The sequence below is a fragment of the Choristoneura fumiferana genome, chromosome 16 (genome assembly GCF_025370935.1).
Source record: "Choristoneura fumiferana chromosome 16, NRCan_CFum_1, whole genome shotgun sequence".
Classification (NCBI taxonomy): Eukaryota; Metazoa; Arthropoda; class Insecta; order Lepidoptera; family Tortricidae; genus Choristoneura; species Choristoneura fumiferana.
In genome coordinates, this window is record NC_133487.1 from 11,701,335 (window position 1) to 11,712,683 (window position 11,349).

Genomic DNA, 11,349 nt, shown 5'->3' on the forward strand with positions numbered 1-11,349 from the left:
GCAATCCGTGTTGCGTGCTTTAACCCCTACACCACTGCTGGACAGGAATCTAGACACGAATTTTTCCTATGCATACATATCTCAGGTTGCTTATTTCTACTACGCTACTTAAGCAGCAGCTCTAGCGACATCTATGTTACGTCGACAGACGTCACATTCTTTCGGAACTAACCGCCCACCCAGACAAGAGATGTCGCTACTAAGCAATCAAATTATGATTGTTTATTTTTGGCTAGTGCTGCTGCTTAAGTAGCGTAGTAGAAATAAGCAACCTGATATGTATGCATAAGAAAAATTCGTGTCTAGATTCCTGTCCAGCAGTGGTGTAGGGGTTTTAGCACGCAGCACGGATTGCTGAGGACCTGGGTTCGATTCCCAGTGCTGGTCTCCTTGTCTGGTTTTTCTGTGCATCCATGTCTGTTTGTATTTTCGATATATCCTGCATAGTTTAAAGTTTCGTAAAACAAAATCGTCCGTCCATGGGAACAGTTGGGAAATTAATCAATTGGGAAAAATATTTTATGCAAAAACCCAGCATCAGTCAGGAGGATTTTCCCACAAAACTAACCAAATAAAGGCATTTCGATTTGTCACACAATTTTTAGATTGTAAAATTTATTAAGTTACATTACGCTTTCATTTCATACTGACTGATTCTTTCGACTTTTTTAGGTAGGCAACAAATACGAAGTTCATAAGTTAGTTTTGTAATTTTATCCATTTTGGTAGTAGATCATTTATGAGAATAGTTTTAGTTTTATCAGGAGTTCGGTATGGTATCGTAATTATGAAATTAAAAATTTAAAGAAACCTAATCGTAAAATTCCAATCTTAGGATACACAACACAAGCAGAAGCCGGATTTTAATAAAATAGTATTTTGTCACTAACAACAATGAACATTTTGTTGTTAGCAACAGGTTATAATGTCTAAAAAGCAATGTCTGTTACAACATAATGTACTTAAATATGCTGAGATTCAGGTGAAACTGAAACTTTAGGCGACGCCATTACGCACACGTTTGCACGCAAGTACTTAAAAATAAAATAAAATTTAAGAAACTTATAGTTTCGTACTCTCTTAGAGTGGATTATTGTAAGTCTAAGTGCTATAATGCCGGCGATTTTTTATTTTGGATACCAGATTACATATCTTTAAAGCTGGGCCTAGCTTCAAACCCATATACTTCATCATCATATCAGAATTGAGAAGCAGCAACGCCTTTCCGTCAATTTCCTGGAACAATTAAAAAGGAGTTATTATTATTAGGTAGTAAAATATAGTGTTTATAAAATTTCATCAGTTACTTAATATTTATTTCACTTCTCATGCTCGTAAAGTTCGTGTTTATGCTGGATCTAGGCGACATAAAATGACTTTTTATGCACTAGTGCATAATATAAAATCTTCCCCTTAAACACACCCATAAGCAAAGAAGTTTATATTTTTTAAAATAATTTTTAATTTATATAAAACTAAAAATCAATCAAAATAGATCAATAAAACTATAAATTTATAATTATAATAGTAATGCGTGAACAATAAAAGGTACATAGTAAGTGAACCATTGTTTCCACTGTTGCTATTTTATTTCCTCGTCATCGAAGGGTTACATGTTTGAATATCGAAAGTTAAAATACCTACGGTTAAAATGTCGATGTTTAAAATATCGAAAATTAAATTATCGATTGTATCACAATATCGAAAGTTGTTATACCTATGGTCAAAATGTCTAAGATTGAAATGTCGATTGATTAAAATATCGAATGAGTAAAAATATCGATAGCCAATATATCTAAGTTGTAAATGTCAACATATTTGAATGTCGAAAATTAAAATATCGTACATACAAATCTGCTTTATTTATTGGTCCTTTCTCTTAATAGCATTTATTTTACACAATCTACGTCATTTTTAGGTCACAGTTCTAACCTAACCGAACCAAATATTTTTGGTAATTCATGTTCAATAGGTTAGTTTAGGTTAGTATTACGTCAAGGCGCGAAGCGCCTTAACTGAGCGGAATAGGAGCTCCGTCAACCCTGTCACGTGATAGTTCATACATAGGATATTCTATACTCTGTACTTCGATATTTATATCTTTCGATGTCACTTTTATAGATAAATACATTTTCGATATATCGGACGTAGATTATCTAACAATTCGACAATATAAACTTTCGTTATTTTAGTTTTCGACATTTTGATACAGTCGATATTTTAATTTTCGATATTTTGAACATCTACATTTTACCCGTAGATATTTTAACTTTCGATATTCAAATATGTAACCCATCGAAGTGAACTATATGAACGTCTTGGGTAAAATGACTCGTTTTATGCTCTTGTTGTAAAATCTACTATTTTTAAGAATAAAACTGAAACAAGAAAGTTTATCAAAAATCAATATAATCTTTAGAACGCGACACCTTGCGTTGTGAAAAAAAATGTTTTTTTTTATTTATTATCGACAACGGCATCGAGACCGACCGACGATTTGTCTTGTGAGGTGGCCTCGCGAGGCTGCTCGCTCAGTCTAGACCCGGCTATTGTGGTCTGGACCCGAAACATAGAAATGATGCGTAGTTCTGATGTGATGAATACAATACAATATGATGGTACCATCAACTGATCTGAGGATGAATCAAACTCCAATGCATTAGGACGTAACCTTGCCGTGTTTGCACTGAGTAGAATAGTCTAATGTAGTAGTTTGAGTAAATATGGTATCCAGGGTCTGATAATGGAGCAGTCAGGCAGGTATACCATTTAGAGTATGGGATGAAGTTAAATAAAAGCTTTTTAAAAAATGCTAAAGTACTCACATGTTTCCTAAACAAATCAGCGTGTGCGGCGAGCGCGTTATCCGCAGCAGCTATGAACCCGATGACATCCTCGACGGACCAGTCGGCGGGCGGGGCGCCGGGCGCCGGTGGCGGAGGCGCCCCCGTCGTGGACGACGCCGGCTCGGGCCGCTCCGGCGACACGCGCGCCATCTTAGCGCCGCTGCTGTCGCCGTTTAAGCTACTGCCCGCGCTATCATCCTATAAGGTATATATTGAAGCTTTAAGTTCCTAAGGCCTAGTAATACAAAATCGCAGCCAAGTCAGACAGCTCCATGGTTAAAACTAGGTTATGAAGCTTGAGCTGAGTAACTTACCTACTGTTCTTGTTGTACCCTATTTTTTTATTCCGTGAAATTCTGACAGATGTCAAATTTTGACGTATCAGAGATAAGATTATTTTTTTTGTTTTAAATCTCTTTATTACTAGGCTTTACCCACAGCTTCACACGCGTAAGTCGTTAGATACAGCAGTTGAATTGAAATTCCAGGATTTCACAAAATTCCCGTGAGAATTACATCGTGGTCTTTACTGACACAGCATTATAAACAACAGTACCAAATTTCATGACTCCATAACCAACTGATGAGATTTCGAGATTTTATCTCGATCCCGTGAGAATATCGAGTAAAAAAAGTAGCATATATCACTATTTGCGAAACAAAACAAAAACGTAACAAAAAACAATAACTTAATAAGAAAATAACAATAATATCAACGAAAACGACAAAAATAACACTGAAATAGGAGAGCGAGCACATTCATTCAAAATTAAAGTCAGAAGCCGAATGACTAATATTTTTTGACAGAAGAATGACATTTGACGATTTTTTAGGGTTTCGTACCCAAAGGGTGCCAACGGAACCCTATTACTGAGACTCCGCTGTCTGTCTGTCTGTCTGTCTGTCAGTCTGTCTGTCTGTCTGTCTGTCTGTCCGTCTGTCACAGGGCTCTATCTCTTGAGCCGTAATAGCTAGGCACTTGAAATTTTCACAGATTATGTATTACAGTGGCCGCTACAACAAATACTAAAAAAAATAAAGTTACAAATTAAAGGGGGTCGTCATACAAGAAACGTTATATTCAGCGGTTTTTGGTTGCTACGCTGCCAAGATGACGGCCGTCAGTTGCTAGGGGCAACGCCCGTGACCCTATGTTGTTAAATGTTTAACTACTTATTAATTTGCGATTTTATTAGTGCTATTTTAAAACCTTCGATAATTATAATAATTGTCTCTAAGACCGTGGTTTATTTTTTTGTGCAGCATTAAGACTAAATAACAATTTATGATCCACAAACCTCCGACACACACTAGGTACACACACAGCCGCTGTATGTAATGTTTTTATCATTAAAAATGACCGTTATAATTCATACCAAGTCAAAATACAAGGTCAAAATTTAAAATCAGGTTAAGATTAATTCACTAATTCATAATAAGTACGCGCCATTCGGCCGAATTAGCGCGTTCAGCCACTTTTAATTTTCTCTGCCGCGGGCGCCTCGGCGTATGGCAAGAGTCCAAAGCGCTATTCAGCCTCCGACAGGGCGACAGCCAGAGGATGAGAATTTAAAATTGTTCTTTATTCAAAATACTTGCACCTAGTTGCTTACATTTTGGTGATATGTTTTTATTAACTTGTACCTAATATAATGTAACTACTCGTAGTTATGTTAGTTCGGGTGGAATTAATATTTCAACTTAAATTTGAAGTGGATATCTTCAACCTATTGAGCTGAAATTTTGCATGCATCTATAAATCCGATGACAATGCAATATTATTGACGTAGAGCTGATCTGATGATGAAGTTAGATGTTGGCCATAGGAACTCTGCAATAAAACGACACGACCGCATCGGTTTTAGTCTCATTTGATTCGTCTTGACGACTACCTGTGGTCTGTCCCAGAATTCGAGATACTAAAATGACGTTTCATGTGTTACCTGTTTTTTGCGTCTCATAAATAGTGATGTGCCGCAACCGGTTATTACCGAAAGATTTTGTAGGTACCTATGTATGTATGTCGTAAAATATTAAGATATGAACGGATCCGTGATGTACTAAAATGTAGGGCACTTAGGACATTCTAGAAAAGGTAAAATAGGTCTAATAAAAATGCGACCGTTTTCGAGATATTTCGACTTTTTATAGATGTTGATGTTTAAGTTTCAATTTAATTCTAAGTAAGTTTTACATTAACTAAATAAAATGAGAATAATGAATATTTGATTAATTATTCTATGATATGAATATCTAAATAAAAACACGAGAAAACGCACTGATCACATCCGATGACAATACGAGTAAAGTCGGGGAAAATCGGTTGAATACCACTTGAATACGAAAAACATGAACAATGACGTTGTGTGATATCTGAGGGCCTACTCCGGAATTCGAAAATCAAAGTTCGTACCGTAACGTCCCTCTCACTTACGTATTAAATAAAATAGTAGTGTCAGAAGGACGGAACGACACGAACTTCGATTTTCGAATTTCGTAGTAGCCCTGCTGGCCCTGACTACGAAATGCAAAACTCAAACAAACAAACTCACAAACTCACAACATTTATTGACAAGAAAAACACACTACATCACAACAAAAACACTTTAAAAACATAAATAGGAGAAGAGAGGAAAATAAGAGATATTGTGCTGTAGTGTGATGCCAAAAGGACTCAGCTCAGCATATGCCGTAGCCCTGTAACCAGAACTGCAGCGCTGGAACTTGAACTTCGTATGTTGCCGTCCCGCTGACGCTTATCTCATTCAATACGCGAGTGAAAGGGACGGTGCCATACGAACTTCGTTTTTCTAGTTTTGTAGTAGCCCCTCTGTATTATTTTTTACGTTGGCACTAAGTGATGAACACTGTATTTTTACCTGTGCTTAGATTTCATCACTTTATCGTATGATAAAGTAAAATGGAAAGTAGAATATTGAATGCATTCATGTTATTTTTGCTATCGTAAAATAAACATTTTATCGGTTATTTACGAAACCGAAATCACGGAGCAGCACTGTTCCTTTTATGCTGGCCACATTATTTTTACGTTTGACATTTCAGACTGTCATTTTAGTATCTCGAATTCTGGGACAGACCATACTTTGGTAACCAGGGGCAAAAAGTACCGCCAACAAAAAGAGCTTGTATTAGATTTATTTTTTTAGTTACAAAAAAATATTACTGAACTATTTGTTTTTAAGACATTGTACGGAGGTGCGGAACCCTTCATGCGCGAGTCGCTCGCACTCGCCCTTGACCGATTTTTTTAATTTAAGTACTTACCTATCTACCTTGTGTATGAAATTGTAAATTACAAACCTATTGAGACGAATATTGAAACTTAATAACTATTAAATATAATTTAAGTCCGAAGGTTTGCGATATATGTCAACCATAGCAATGATACCAGAGACAATTTATTTTTGACTCATAAAAGGGTTAAATAATTTATTACCTATATCTAAACAGTTTAATCCAAAATTATTCTAACTACGTATTAATTAATGATTTAATACATTATGTCAAATTTTAATATGTATAGTAAGGAATTTGTGCTTTCTATTTCCTAATTTTTAAGTTTGGTTTGTTTGTTTGTTTATACTCTTTATTGTACAAAAAGGAAAAACAAAAAGGTTACATAAATAAAAGTTGTGTTAAGTATAAAGGCGAACTTATCCCTGCAGGATCTCTGCCAGTCAACCTTTGAGTGGTAGAGGAGCAATCCAAAAAACAAGGATCGACAAATAGAGCAAAACATGGAGTCTGGGTCATGGGTGGGGTTTTTTGGTCTTTTTTGTATTTTTTATTTCAACTCCAAATTTTATTACTTTTATGGTCATCCCATAAAACACATATCGAAAATACAAACTGAAACATAGATGCACAGAAAAAACCAGAAAAATAGACCAGCGCTGGGAATCGAACTCTATTCCTAATTTTTGTTTTATCTCGTTTAAATTTTCGGGAATTATTTTTTGCCTAGTAAAACCAAGAAATGTCAGAAAATATATTACTGTATGAATAGGCAACCAAGGAATTCCTCTAACACCATAAGGTTTAATTCATATTTACAGCTTAACCCTAAACTTGGCAAGGTGGGTCAAGTGTACTGAATTCAAGCCTTGGATTTAAGCCAAGTTTAGGGTTAAATTAAAACGTCAAACACTATTTTCGCTTAGAAATCCATAAAACAAATTAGCCTTATTTTTTTTATGTCGGACCTAGTTGGCTATCTATATTAATATTATAAAGGGGAAAGATTTGGATTTTTCTATTTTTAGATATTTGTTAAGAATTAACTCAAAAACTGCTAGACCGATTTTAAAAATTCTTTCACTATTAGAATGCTAAATTATTCCAAAGTGCCAAAGGCTATATTTATTGCCAGAAAAAATTATGGTTCCGTACTAAAACTTCAATAATGTAACTCAAAGTGTAAAAAAGTTGCCATAAAACATTTCATCGCATGCACTTGTAACCGGCTAGCCGGTCGTAGAAATGAAAGGCGTGTGGTTACAAAATAAAATATAATACAAAAGAAAAATATATACAATTATTTCAGTCAGCACTGCTCTTGTAAATAAATTTTTCATCAAACTTTCTCGTAAACAGTGTTGAAACATGCAGACTACCTTGGTTGCAACCCCCCAAATAAAACCCTCGACCTTAATGTGCTTGTCATGAAACCCGTGGTCGGTAAATGAGTCGTTGCCCGTACTAATTTTCATGTCATGAAGCCCAAGGACGGTAAATGAGTTTGTTACTGCATGGCGTGCAGGAGCGCGGCGCGCGCACGTCGGGCACATGCACATGCTGTGGGGGAAGGGGGCGCGGAGCCATGAAGTCACCCCAAGGCTTGGGGCTTGCCTTCCATTCGCGCCAAGAGCGCAGTCAGCGGTATCGGCAATTATTGAAAAAATATCAGTTTTTCTTTTACAAATATACAATTTTACTCGCAAATGTGATGAAAAACATTGTATGTCGCACGGGCGGTACTAGAATTACGGCGGTATTAGTCTTCGACTTCGGGCTTCTATTAGACTCTCGTTCGTAATTCCTTGTTTACCGCCCTTAAGACACAATGTAATATAAAAAAACACTGGCCTGAGACTTGTAGGACTGGTAGGGAAACAAACAGGGTAGGGTGTTAAGGTAGCCTCGGGGCGTCCAGTCGCGCCGGCGATCTGCTCCGAGCCAGCGGAGCGGAGGGAAGTGGAGATGAAAGTAGATCAGCAGGAAAAAGGAAGGGCTGCGTTAGAGGCAGCCCTTATTTCACAATTAGATCAGTGAGATATTTAGCTATCACCGAGTAAAATTATTATTTTATTTCCATCAAAGAAATCAAATTTCGGCTTACGCCTTGCCAAATAGTAGAGCCAATCACGGGGAAAAAACAAAAGAGTATCAATAATTTAGAATTTAGAATTTTGTTCTTCTGTAAGCGGCCAGTTGCGCACCGCGGAGGTTTGCCATGTTACACACTGTGGAAGCTATTGATTATATCTACAAAAAACTTCGCGATATCATATGTCCAACTATTGTAGTTATGGCATTATAACTACTTTTTTACATTTTAAAAGTTGACAGAAATGGCGACTAAAATCAGACCCATGTTATCCATACCTTTGTATTAATCCTTATCCAAATAAATAATGTCATACCGTATCTCTGTCAACCTCGACACTGGCAGAATCATCAAAAAATTCATGGAGCCACTTTTCCTAAATTTGAATTGAATTGAAGACGATTTCAATACCTGTTGAATTATTCAAATCGGACATTCCAATCAAAAGCTATTACGAATTTAAAAATATCAATCTAACCAAAAAAGACATTTTACTCTACGTTGACGCGCCTCAACTTCACACGGTGTAGTTTTTGGGAAATTGAGCTGAAAAATGTGTGTGAAGTGCACCTTTTTAGAATTCTGTGCCCAAGGGGTAAAAATGACGGGACCCTATTACTAAGACTCCACTGTCTGTCTGTCTGTTTGTCACTAGGCTGTATATCATGAACCGTGATAGCTAGACAATTGAAATGTTCACAGATAATGTATTTCTACAGAATAAAATAAATATTTAAAGGGGGCTCCCATATAACAAACGTGTTTTTTTTTTGCCGTTTTTTGCTCGATATTAATAACGGCAATAAGTTGCTCGAAAAATTCACAGAATATTTATTTGTATATTCTTTCACTTTAAAAATAAATAAATAAATTAAAATAAAATAAATATTTAAGGGGGGGCTCCCATACAGCAAACGTGGTTTTTTTTGCCGTTTTTTGCTAATGTCTAATGTTGTATAGGTACGGAACCCTTCGTGCGTGAGTCCGACTCGCACTTGGCCGATTTTTTTATTTTGCCCGTGCGAAGCAGGGGCGGGTCGCTAGTACAGAATAAAGTAAAAAAAACTTAGAATAAACATAACTTACAGCAGTAGTAGGCCTTTTGACAGCAGCAGAGACATCAGAAGTAGACTCTCCACACAGAACACATGGCCGACCCGCAGTCTCTCCTATATCTATCTCTATCATTCCCACGCAGCAATTTAGACCCTCACAAACAGCCTTGAGCCAATTTTTTAACTCCTCGTTTGTTAGTTCAGAAGGTACTTTAACAGTATAACTCTTGTTTCCTGATGAAACCTGTAAAGGATATTATTACAAATATTACAATATTGTTAATAACATTCAAAGTTTCTAACTGGAGGGTGTAGTTAATGTACAGCTTGCTAACGCACACTCAAATAATGCACGGCCTGATAATCCGTGCTTATGTTATGGACATTGTTTTTTGGGTACACCGAATATTAATAAATTTAGTACAAAATAACTTAATTTGGTCCTGGCGCTTCGCCGGCCGCTGCCGCGACACGCTGGCTACGCTCGCTCGGCTCGCGCATTGTGGTCACAATGGAACCTAACACAACCTAACACAAATCTATGGTCATTTGACGACCAGATGGCCTAGTGGTTAGAGAACCTGAGTACGAAGCTTGAGGTCCCGGGTTTGATTCCCGTGTTCGGGCAGATATTTGTATGAAAAATATGAATGATTGTTATCAGGTCTTCGCTGTTTAATATGTTTTTAAGCATGTATCTATCTAAATAATTATATTTATCCTTTGCTTAGTACCCATAACACAAGCTTTGCTAAGCTTACTTTGGGATTGGTGTGAATTGTCCCGTAATATTTATTTATTCATATTATTTACTTATTTGAATCTATTGGATTCAGACTATCACGTTGTACATTATCACTATATACATTACAGCGCGCGCAATATTTTGTACGCCTTGATAATGCGCGAACATGATATTGTATGGCATGATAATCGGAAGCAATAATGCTTCGAATTATCACGTCGTACTTTATTGCGCGTACATTCCGAGTTGTACATTATTGTTTCCCTAACTGGATAGAAATTCTAGGATGAAATAAAATATGTATCAAAATAGTTATTACATCAATATAAATTACCTGTACATTGCTTATATTTGAATAACTACTAGATGCAGTCAATATAGCTCGGGTCAACCTCTGTGGGTCTGGATGAACTTTAAGTAAGTCCTTAGCAAGCGCTTCGGCTGCTCCTGAAGGGCCAGAGCCTGAGATCAAGGTGGGCAAGGAGCTGCTGCCTCCAGAGCAGCCAGGGCGAATAAGCAGCCTCACAGTTACTGCCGGAGTTGGTGTTGCACTGGTTGAGTTACCAGCACCTGTGGATCCACCTTCAGGTAAGGCTGGATTGGGTATACCACTGGGACGCAACTTGAATCTGAAAAAAAACCATGGTAATAATTAGAATTTAAAAAAACCGGCCAAGAGCGTGTCGGACACGCCCAAAGTAGGGTTCTGTAGCCATTACGAAAAAATTAAGTAATATTTTTCTGAGGATTTACATATATATCCATGCAAATTACAGCTTTCTAGCATTGATAGTCCCTGAGCAAAACCACGGACAGACGGACGGACGGACGGACGAACAGACAGACAGACATACAGACAGACAGACAGACAGACAGACATGGCGAAACTATAAGGGTTCCGTTTTTGCCATTTTGGCTCCGGAACCCTAAAATCAAGCAAGAAAGCATAGTACTAAATGAAAGACAAAATGAAGTTGTAAAGAAATTATTCAGTTTTGTTTTAGTTTATTGAGTATGGTATTATTTAGTACCTGGAAGGAGCAGAAGCACTCTTCTGCCCTGGAGGCTGCAAAGGGTGACCAGCCCTAGCACACCAGCCCACCGGAAAATGTCTCTTGAATCAAATCTGCACCAATAATCAAAAGCGCCTCTCCACCCATCAAATGTTACATGAATCTGGTCATTCCTCACCACACCAACAGTTGCACAGCAAATAAGTTGTGGATTCTTTTTGTCCACAGCTTCTAATTTCTGGCCAACAACAAACAGATTAGTCTTGGGAGTTGTGGCTCTGGTTGGAACACTTTGGTGGAGCCATTTCAGCCCCATTAAGTGTTTTGAGCAAAAAACATTGGC

General features: G+C 37.1%; 1 pseudogene; it reads right to left on the minus strand.

Moving 5' to 3' along the window:
* Positions 1-352: 352 nt before the first annotated feature.
* LOC141436578 (polycomb protein Scm-like) lies at positions 353-11,338 on the minus strand (annotated as a pseudogene).
* Positions 11,339-11,349: the final 11 nt, after the last annotated feature.